Genomic DNA, 11,254 nt, shown 5'->3' on the forward strand with positions numbered 1-11,254 from the left:
ATTATTATTATTATTATTATTATTATTATTATTATTATTATTATTATAATTATTATAATTATTGAAAATGATGTGCTTAAATGGAAAGATCAATGTTGTTAAACTATAAATTATTATTATAAACTCATGTACGGTATACGTACTGGGAAAATAAAACCACAATTCGTTTTTATTCATTGCACTACCCGGATTCTTGAAAAAGTTCTTCGATCGATTAGAAATAAATGTACATCGGTAATGAGGTGTTCGCTGGCTTTTTAGACGTATTGCGTCGGGGAGAAAACGCTTGGGATGAAAATAATAACAATTAATGAAAAGGATAGAAAAAAAAATTAATAATAAAAATAATAGCGTGGCAATGGTCTCCCCGTGACACCGCGTCGTAGTGGTGTCGGTCGGTCGGACGTGTAAACAATACCATTCGTGATTTAAGGCCATTTGTAGTCTCGATTTTTTTTTTTGCGGAACTTACACGCGGTCAGGCACTATCGTCTCCGATGGATTCACTCGAGGAACATCCCAACGACGAGGAGGCAGCACGGATTTTACGCACTATTGAGGATGTAATTGTCGCCATTTACGATTACGTGTTCGTGTGTATAGTGTCGGATCCAAGATCGAAACGGAGAATATTTTTAATTTTAGATTTTGGTTTTAGAGCTTGAGGTGCTTTGCACTCCATAACCCCGCTAAATCTGGCACTGCAAGTGCAGTGGGTCGTGGGAGCCGTTATGAACAACGAGGAATAACGACGATAAAATAATTCGTTACACGAAACATTTAATCATGTTATTCATTTATTTATTCATCATACGAGTATTCAATCTCGTAATCCGGATGATTAGATGGCATGTTTATAGGTTAGTTAACGAACAACGATTACGATTGTCTGAATAATCTATGTATACATATCTAATGACTTTAGATAGGTGTATTCGCCGCAGTGGCGTATACAGAAAATATTTTCGGGAGGAGCTACTATGGACACAGTTAAATTATCACTGCTATCTAAGAATTACTAACATGACACGGTAGGTATTTATCTACATTTCATTTACAGAATGTCGCAAAACGATTTGACGTTGGACGCAAATTCTAAAGAAGCATAAAGCACCATTAAAATATAACAAACGTTTAAAATAATTTTAAGATTTTTAAAACATTTCGGGGGGAAGGGGGCTGTAGCCCATTAGGCACCCACTCCTATATACACCACTGGTTCGTCGCAATTATTGTATTATTAAAAATTCTATGTCATTACATAACGTACATAGTCGTCGTGAGAATATCCATATCTCCATATCTCTTATTTTTGATTTTTTTTCGCCAATCAAGAATAGAATTAGTTCAACGGATTATTTTGGAATATTTTTCAATAGATTATACACTTTAATCGCTTATTAAAATTGGTTTCAACTTAACATCATGGAATAACGTTGATAATTTTTTTTTTTCCATTCCAATTTGTACGCAACGTGTTTACGTGTTGTTCACCCTGAACCGAAACATTATGCGTATACGGTATGCCTTTTGGTTTTTTTTTTTGTTTTTTTTTTTTTTTTTTTACAACAGATCACTGCTGGAAACGACGCCGCGATGCCGTGTTTATGTCCGTGCGCGCGTGAGCGTACCATCCGTTGCCCGCGTTACACGGTGCATATCACGCCGCAGCGCGGTCCCGTCGAGTAACGGCAGTAAAAATTGAAATCGAAACACGGCGGCTACGTGACCGTGCAAACGGGACCGATGGAACTCGTTGAGCCCCGGTACGGGCTTCAGTTGCGTGTAATATGTAGTATGTGCAAATAAACAGTTTGCGTGTAAAGGTTGATTTTGCAAATGTTACAAAAGGACTGTATTGTAGGAGGATTGTTTGACTATTAAAACAAAAAAGGAGAATATTAGAATATTTCGTAATAATAATAATATAATTGAACGATACGACTTACGATGTCAATAACTACGAGTTCCATACAGCGACTATAATGGAAAAAGCAAATATTACATCCGCGACAGCAATAATTGCTGTAATAATTGCAATAATCGCGATTTATAGATAAAGCGATAATTATTATCGCTTTATCTATAAATCACGATCTACTAAGTACCCGATAATGCTTAGGCTAGGTTCACATGGACGCGCGTTAGCACGCCACAGAACACGTTGTACGGGAATGTTCTAGTCAAAAACTATATTATTTAATATAGTTCAAATTGTCATCAAGAATGAATGTGATGGATGCTGTGTGTTTATTGGCCGTCCACCGAAGGATGAGAAGATGCAGACAAATGACGAAAAGGAAATATTGGGTTCATCCTATTTTGAAAACAAGGCTTTCTTTAAATCTTAGATTATTATTACATTATATTTAGTGCTACATTATATCCTAAACCAGTGATCTTCAACCGGTGGGTCGCGACCCAATTTTGGGTCACGTAAGCTTTAAGGTTGGGTCGCGATAAGTTTTCTGTTAAAATTTAAAAAAATCATATTTATATATACATTATATAATGTATGTTATATGGTATTGCATAAAAATGTTTTCGGATAAACCCGAAACCGTATTATTTTATATTAATTTAATTTTGTAGAAGATTAGAATGAACACTTTTTTCTCACTTATACTTAATCAAAAAAAAATCCTCAAACCAATATGCAACACATACCACTAATCATTAACTGTCGAACACATAGTGGAGGAGTGTACATAATTTACCTCAATACGCACCGACCTGAATACGCCATTCAACATAGTAAAAGTATTTAGCGAAAAACAAACTATGAAAATAGTCACATTATTAAGTATCACAAATATTATATTAGTAAATCTTAATTTACATCTAACTTCACCTATATAATATTTTATATTTAATATTGTAATTTTAATCTAACACCTAACACATCAAATGTGTAACTTCTAATATCAAATATTATTTGCTGTTGAAGTCTCAATTTTCAAATAAAAGAAAAAATAGAATGAACAATAAAATGAAGTGATAGCCCGACTTAATTTATAAATCTCATTTACATTTCATATATTTATAAACTGCATTGTGTTAAACTGAGCTGAGGTGGAGGTATTTCGTGTGAAAACAGTCCGGAAGGACAAATATGGCACTCATTTCTTTTGTGTATCAAAACATATACATTTTTCGGTATCATTACATGCATTTTTTTTTGTATCATTACTTATATTAAAAATTAAATATTTCCTAAATAGGTACATAAGAAATATAAATTTTGATTTATTCAATTGTAAAAGCACTTCTAAAATGGCATAAATTAAACAATTTTAACTTTTTTATTTGGTTTTTATGGCTAACGAAATTTACATGGGTCGCGAAAAATGTTTGGTAAGAAAAGTGGGTCGCAGGTCAAAAAAGGTTGAAGACCATTGTCCTAAACTAAGAGGGCACCATGACAAATTTTTCAATTACTTTAGAATGTCCATTAAATCATTTGATAAACTATTGGAGATAATTAAAGACTTCTTAGAAACTGATCAAAATGTCCCAGATGGTATGTTAAGTAAGGTAACCTTTTTTCTATTTTATTAATTAAAATATCTATTTCAATTTTCATATTTAAAAAACATTTGTTTTCAAAAACTATAGATGGAATTTCGATCATTCGCATCGAAACGCGCGTGTCAACTGAACAGTCCAATAATAATACGTGATATTTCAATCCGCGGTGTCATGCGCGTGTTCGCGCAGAAATAGAAACTTGCGTCGTTATCGCGGTTGACGCGCGTACACGCCCATTGCCATGTGAACGATGATTTTGAGACCCGTATATTTAAATACGCACAATCAACCGACGCGCGTATACGCGCGTCCATGTGAACCTAGCCTTATTTTACACCTGATAATAAACTTCTAATTCGAATTCGTTTACGAGTATTAAAAATTAACTAATTTTAGTTTTATAATATTATTTTATCATTTATATTATACATCCGGTACTAAAGGTGTATGCTGGAGATTAATGGGATGGCCCAACTTCTTCCCTATAAAAATGTAACGAAACAATGAACCTTGATATTTTTTAAATTATAGAAAATGCATTTTAAATTTATGATATAAATAAACAAATACCTAGTTTATATATAGAAATAAATAAAATCTTAGACTGGAGAATTTTATATTCTTATATTTTAGATTTATAAGAATTACGTTATTAAGAAATGTATAATTTTTTGAACTATTAACTATAAGAAAAACAATTAATGGATGAATCAAAATTGATTTGTTTCATGGCATTTGCCATTATAATACATAATAATACAGAGTCTCTAAATATGCTTTATATCACAATAAAATAAAGTTTGTATTCCCATAAAAATTGCTCAAGTTACGCCCATGTCTGATGTGAGTGAAGTTGGTTCCCCTAAATCAAGCTAGCGACTCCAAATCTTCACCGACATTTTATAATTTTATAATTTAATTATAGTATTGAGGTGTTGTTGAACCTTTTCTGCAGCATAGAATTTCGAAGCCATGTTTTTATTCTACTCATGGCCGAAAAATTAATTTCACAAGTGGAGGAACTTATAGGAATTGATAAAGCAACTTGAAATAGTTTATATAAATTAGGGAAAGTCTGTTTTGTTAAAACCTTTTTCACATCATTTAAAGTTATATACTTTTCATAAATAGACTGCAATATTCAATTCTTTGCCTTTTCTATTTCTGACTGTAATACATCTTTAGATACATTCATCAATTCCTAAAAAATATACAAAATACAAGTTCACTTTTAATAAAACTAGAAAACTAAAGAATAGGTAAGTAAAAATGAATTTTCAGAAACCGATACGATTCTTACTTTATAATGATCTACAAAGACTTGAGTAATTGGTTTTAAGATTAATTTTTTTTTCCAAATTCCTCATTACTTTTTGCTAACAATTTACATAATTCCTAAAAATACAATAATTTTTTTACAAATAATTATCATAATTAGATGTTTTACATTTAAAATCATTTAAGATTATTAGTAATATTAGTAATATTAGTTATTACTTTTTAGTTGTTAGTTTAATACCATGATTTAAAGAATCTTGTCTCGTCGTGTCCCCTTAAACCAATTCCTTGACAATTTACAAATAAAACAATATCAACTAATATTTTCATATATTTTTTATTAGGTACTTTCAATCATCAATGAATGCTGAGAAGATATTTGAGAATAAACACTACCAGTTTCTTTTGTTTTCTGATATGGTGACCATTTAACCATACATATAAGATGTAAATTACTTTAAGCACAAGCATCCAATTCATTGAGTTTACTTTTATTCCCATTTTTAGATCCACTACAAACACTCAACTATAAATTCTAGTATACTTATATTAATAATTATAATTGAAAATTATAAATAAAGCATAAATACAAAGCACATGCTTTTTCCTATTTTCTAAAACCACTTACAAAGCTATCTTCGAAATTGCCACAATTTCCAGTACCTACTAAAATTTCTACAAGCAAAGCAAAAAATTGAATTTTTTGATATACTATATTCAAACCATTCATATGTTTTTTAATGCTTATGATTGAAAGAGTGATTTTGGGTACCAAATTTAGTTAGTAGATATGACTGCAATATATTTAATTTAAATATAATATAATAACTTAAACTATGTTTAGTATTTGCCTACATTTGTACTTACTGTTAAAATTGGTCGCATAGGGCCTGTTATTTAAGTTCCCAAGTCGGAAATGACATTTTTATCTAGGTACAATATTTTCAACACTTTTTTGTGTAGTTATATCAATATTTAAACCAATATTATAATCCTCATTTTCAGATTCTAGTGTTGTTTTCGACGAGAAATTAGTAACAACTAATTTTTGTTTTTTAATATAAAAGACATAAAAAACATTATTTTAGCCATTATTGAATTAATTACGATTTATGATTTAAAATTAATTGATTAACTAATACACAATTCACACAAATAATATAAAATTATACTGTTTATTTGTTTAGTACGTCACTTACGGAAACCACTCGTTATGTATCAAAAACAAAAAAAAATAAAGGCCATCACCGTATACGCTCCAAAAACGTAATATACACTAATGCTGTGGCAGTCTGCAGCTTGCGTATTTATAACTTTACAGGTATCGCGTATCGCAAACAAGTTATAGAATATTCGCAATTATCAATATATACTTACAAAATATGATTTTCCCAACAACGATAAGCAGTGAATATTCCAGACCATTCTCGTATCTTAACAAAATAAAATAAAAATTATAAATATCAAATATTGAAACACATAATTTTTTATTTAGACGTTTATATTTTGCGGGGGGTTAAGCTCCCCAAGTCCCTTCCCCCATATCCGCCTATGCTTATATTCAATATTTATTTCGAGGAGAGGAGTCAAAACTCCACCTTTCCCGTAGTTGCGCCGCTTATGTTGATACCTTTTTTTTTTGACTCATCACGTGATTCGAACGCGTGCATAGCTCGTGTTCATGTGGATGTTTTATTATTATTATGTTTTTTCAACACCGTCGGCCAATGAATGTCGGGTAATACGATTTGATTACACGTGCCGCGGCGTACATGTATCGATGCTTCGTAGAATACACAACTATAGGAGTGCTTTGGAGCGCCATGGTTAGCAAAACGAATAACCATCAACATACCTATTGCACGAAAGCTGATCAATCGGAAGATGATGTTCATCATTTTTTTTATTAAAATCATAACGTGCAAAAATCACGTATGACCGTTACACAATTCCGTTTCATTGTCAGTGGCGTACATACGGGAGGGGGGCAGGTTCAAACCTCCCCAGGGGAAAAAAAAAGAAAAAGAAAATTGTTTTATTATTGATGACGTGTAATATATTCGTAGTTCCATTATTACGCTTTGAACTTAAAATATACAACTATACAAATATTATGATAATTAAATAATTATATTGATAGGTGTTTGAAAAGTTTTGTTAACTATACTGTTTTTATATTCCAGTTGCTATTAATTTACTGTAATGTAAAAGTAAACTGTAAATTAGTAAAAAAGTTGTATAAGATAATATCTATTTATAGCAGTTATTTATCTGTGCAACGAAAAAAAAAAAGATAACGATTATTTTTTTAAACTCCCCCCACAGCAAGATTGAATGTACGCCACTGTTCATTGCATATTGTTTATCCTGTTGGCGGTGATGAAAAAGAAAAAATCACAGCCATTCGGATGCGATTGTATGTCTTTTAAAAGTCGATCTTCGATTTAAAACAAATTACTGTGGTGCGGTTACAAATATATTATGAAAGTAAACCATCACTCTCAAACAATACAAATTTAAAATCTTTCCTAATTTTCAAACCTGGGCAAGTTAATGATAACTTTTAACCGAGTTAAGTTGATGGAAAACATTTTAAAATGTTGTAAAGTTAATAGTTAACCTAATTTTTTTTCTAACTTCGATAAAAGATATATGAACATTTTCAATTAACTTATTAATCCAAGTTATTTATTTAATATATTTATGGGCAGGGTTGGGATTTTATAGCACTTAAAATTGTATAAATATGCGCTATAATATTACCTTAAAAATCGCTAAATAAGCCCTAAAAATATCCAATAAAAACAACAAAAAAAAAAGGGAATTTATTATTTAATAATTTTATACAAACACACAAGACGAATGTGGACTGTATAAAGCGAATTCTACACTCGTTGGTTGATAATCGGCTATTAGTAGATTTAATAGAAATCGACAAAAAAAAAAAAAACAAAATCAGCAGATAACAAAAATTAGAACCAAATAACTAAAACTAAATTATTGTATTATACTCGTATATACCTACCTATTATCACTGTAATTGTACAGAGTTGCATCACGCCGATTACGCTAATCAGTCTATTTACTTAATCTAAACATTTATAATTTAATTTAAAATTAAAATTAATATTTTGAATCTTGAAAATTCGATTAACAAAAATCAAAAAACACGTTTACCAAAATACAATTTCATAAAATATGCCTGATTTTGATTAAAACACAGGTAAAAGGCAAAGAAGTCTCAAAAAATCCAAAATAACACTAGAAGCTAAAAAAACGCGAAGTATGCAAAAAAAGCAAAATAAAATTTTTATTTGAATTCTCTGTATCATGAAACACATTTTTAGCTTACTCTATTTTTAAGTATCTCATAAGAAATATGCAAATGCTATAAAATCCCAACCCTGTTTATGGGTCTAGGACCCTATGGGTTAGGACATTACGCTGCTACCACTTCGCCGCCGAACTATTTGCCGTCGGGTTATTCGCTGCGAAGAGAACCTCCACATGAAATATTATTATTACCAATAACGTACTTTAATAAATAACAATACTAAGGTTATGATATTTTTTCAAACCTCATCACACGACTTTTTGCATGCTGAAATTTTTTTGTATGTCATATTATAAATTTATACCATAAACACGTGCTTTCTGACTTTAAAAACAGATAGAGATATGTAGAGGTAGAGTGGTTAAATTAAAAATCAATAACCACTTAATAAAATAATTAGTCCATTTGTTTTGCATATAGTTTTGCATAGAGGTATTAAAGAATATATAAAAAAGCATAATATTGTATCAGGTTTTAAGTGAATACAAGTAAAGTGAACATTGTTCGAAGCGAGAAAAAAATTTGTTGGTTCCTTCCATATGATAGTTATCACATGAAATAAGGCGTATACCCATGATTTATTTTAGCAATACATCACTGCATATGGGATAAACACCACGGACACGTCAGTCGGAAAAGCGATAATAGAAAATAAGAGGGTCCATCTGGATGCACGTGAGGGTCGATTTAGAACGTGCCCCGAAAGTGGTCTGTGGCTAAATCGGGTCGTAGAAAATTTAGCATTTATCAATTCATAATTTTCATCGATCCGTCACAGAATTTAATTGCAACACCGGGACCGTACGTCCAACGGTCACGAACATGTACGTCTACCTCGGATACCTAATATAATAATTTTACTATTTTATTTCTATTTTTTATAACAAAACGGAAGGCTGCTACCCAAAGTACTGAACAAATATAAAATGTAAACGTTGTTTATAGTTTATAAATTTAACAAAAAAAAAACGATAGATCCGCATTGGCATCGATCAATTGCCAAAATAATTAGTGGTGCAAAAAATGATTAGAAAATGAAAATTCGTTCAGGACTGGATGCTAGGGTTGTTAACATCAAGTCCACTTAGCGGTGCAGGACATTCTACAGAGCAATTAATGATAATATCAATATAATCGTCGGACTGTTATCATCCGTTATGTTCTGCGACGATGCACGTCGTCTACTCCTTCGGAACGTTGATCGTATGCAACACAATCGACATAATTGTTTTACCGTCGGTCTGCCGTCGTCGCTCAGCGGGGTGTCTGCGAACGGATCGCCATATGCGTTTGACGGATTACGAATTTTTTTTGTTTTCACTTAACCGCGACGTGATAGTGTTCGAACGAATTCGGTCGTCTTCTTTTGTTCTCGGTTTAGGGTTGTGCGATGAAAATAAATTATTGTCGACACATAAAATCCGAATAATTACCATAACGCGTGACGATACATTTATAAGAACGGAAAAAACGCACCACAAAATCGTCTATACAATTCTAAAATACCAGCGATCGTCCAAGTAGTGGTCACCTCACAGTAGGACCGTTGGCATTGATTGTGGTGCGAAAACCGTCCGTTGACCTGGTATGCGGTGACAACCTTCTCCATCTTAACGTTCACTTGAACCACGTCTTTGTCCAGAGTAGCTAGTGGCTTCCAAGCGATGGTCACTGGTGCTTTTATATTGCTCGTTGCGGCTGCGGCAACGGTGGTGTCGGTGATCGTCGGCTGAATCGTTCTATGAAGAACGACCGGAAGTGGCCAACAGTACACCGTTACCACCGGTAACAGTCGTCTGTACAATTCTAAAGTACCAGCGACCATCCGAGTAGTGGTCACCTCACGGTAGGGCCATTGGCAGTGGTAGTGGTTCGAAAATTGTCCACCTATGACCGGTTCTGCGGCGACGATGGACTTTTTGATATTTTCCGTCTTAACGTCCATTCGGACTGCGTCTTTAACCGGAATGAGTTTTGCGAAAAACAGCATTTTTTGACCTTGGCGATTTCACTAGTGCAACAGCAACCAGCACCGTTCTCCGTGCAATTAATCACTTGAGACACTTTCCAGCGGTGATCGGCCACTTGATCAAGTGGCTAAACATCGATGGCGCGTCCAGCGTAATGGTCCACGCGATGCCAACGTTTTCCGCTTCGGGAGCCACGGTCGGGCGAACGGTCAACAGCCGCACGTTCGGCATAACGGCCCGCGTGTTACGGGCGTTTTTCGTTTCGATCGATTTGATGTGGTGATCGATTGCCGACGCCGAATCCGACGAGGCCTTCGGCAGCGGTCGGCTGCTCAGTTCCAAGGCAACACCGGCTGTCCGGCCACGGCCCATTTTGCGGTAGATCCGTCGGCAGGAGTGCTTCAAAAATTTCCCAACGGCCTGGGCGACCCCGACGATCGAGTTACCTTCCTCTGCGTTCACGATAGCCGAATTCAACCGTGCATCGTTCTGTCGCGCGCTCGTTGACTTCGCCTTCAATTGGCCAACACCGACGGTGCCAAACTTTCATACATTCTGCAAAAGAAACAAAAATAATAATGGTCAGTTTAATTGGTATAAACATTTTTAGCACGTGCGATTACAACTGTGTATACTTACTGATGCAGCCCACAGCCTTTGACCACGGCCACTTCAAATGATTGCATTTACAGCATTTGTGGGTCCACTTCAATGTTCTCACCGAAACGTGTTCGCTTGGATTTCTAAAAATGAAAAAACGAAAAGGGTGTTCTGTTAGATTAAATAAATACTACGGATCATTTTGATTACAGTATATAAACATAACAGAGACGCATCCTTGTAAACGCATTTATTGTATTAATTTTTAATTATTTTTAATTACAATTATTTTTGTATAAGAATGACAAAATCAATTTCGTATGAAACTATAATTGCTCGGTATTCCTATTAGAAATACGATTGTTTTAAGGTTTCTATAAGTTCTATCACTTATAGAAAAATAAAAATAAAATAATTACTAGTCTAGTAAAATTATTTTAATGTATAAATTGTATATTTTCAATGTTTAAAAGAAAATTATAAAATATTATAAACATACATTTTTTAAAAAAGTATTTGCAAATATTTGTATTGATGTTTAATC

Source organism: Sipha flava, unplaced genomic scaffold (genome assembly GCF_003268045.1).
Source record: "Sipha flava isolate LNK unplaced genomic scaffold, YSA_version1 73_pilon_pilon, whole genome shotgun sequence".
Taxonomy (NCBI): domain Eukaryota; kingdom Metazoa; phylum Arthropoda; class Insecta; order Hemiptera; family Aphididae; genus Sipha; species Sipha flava.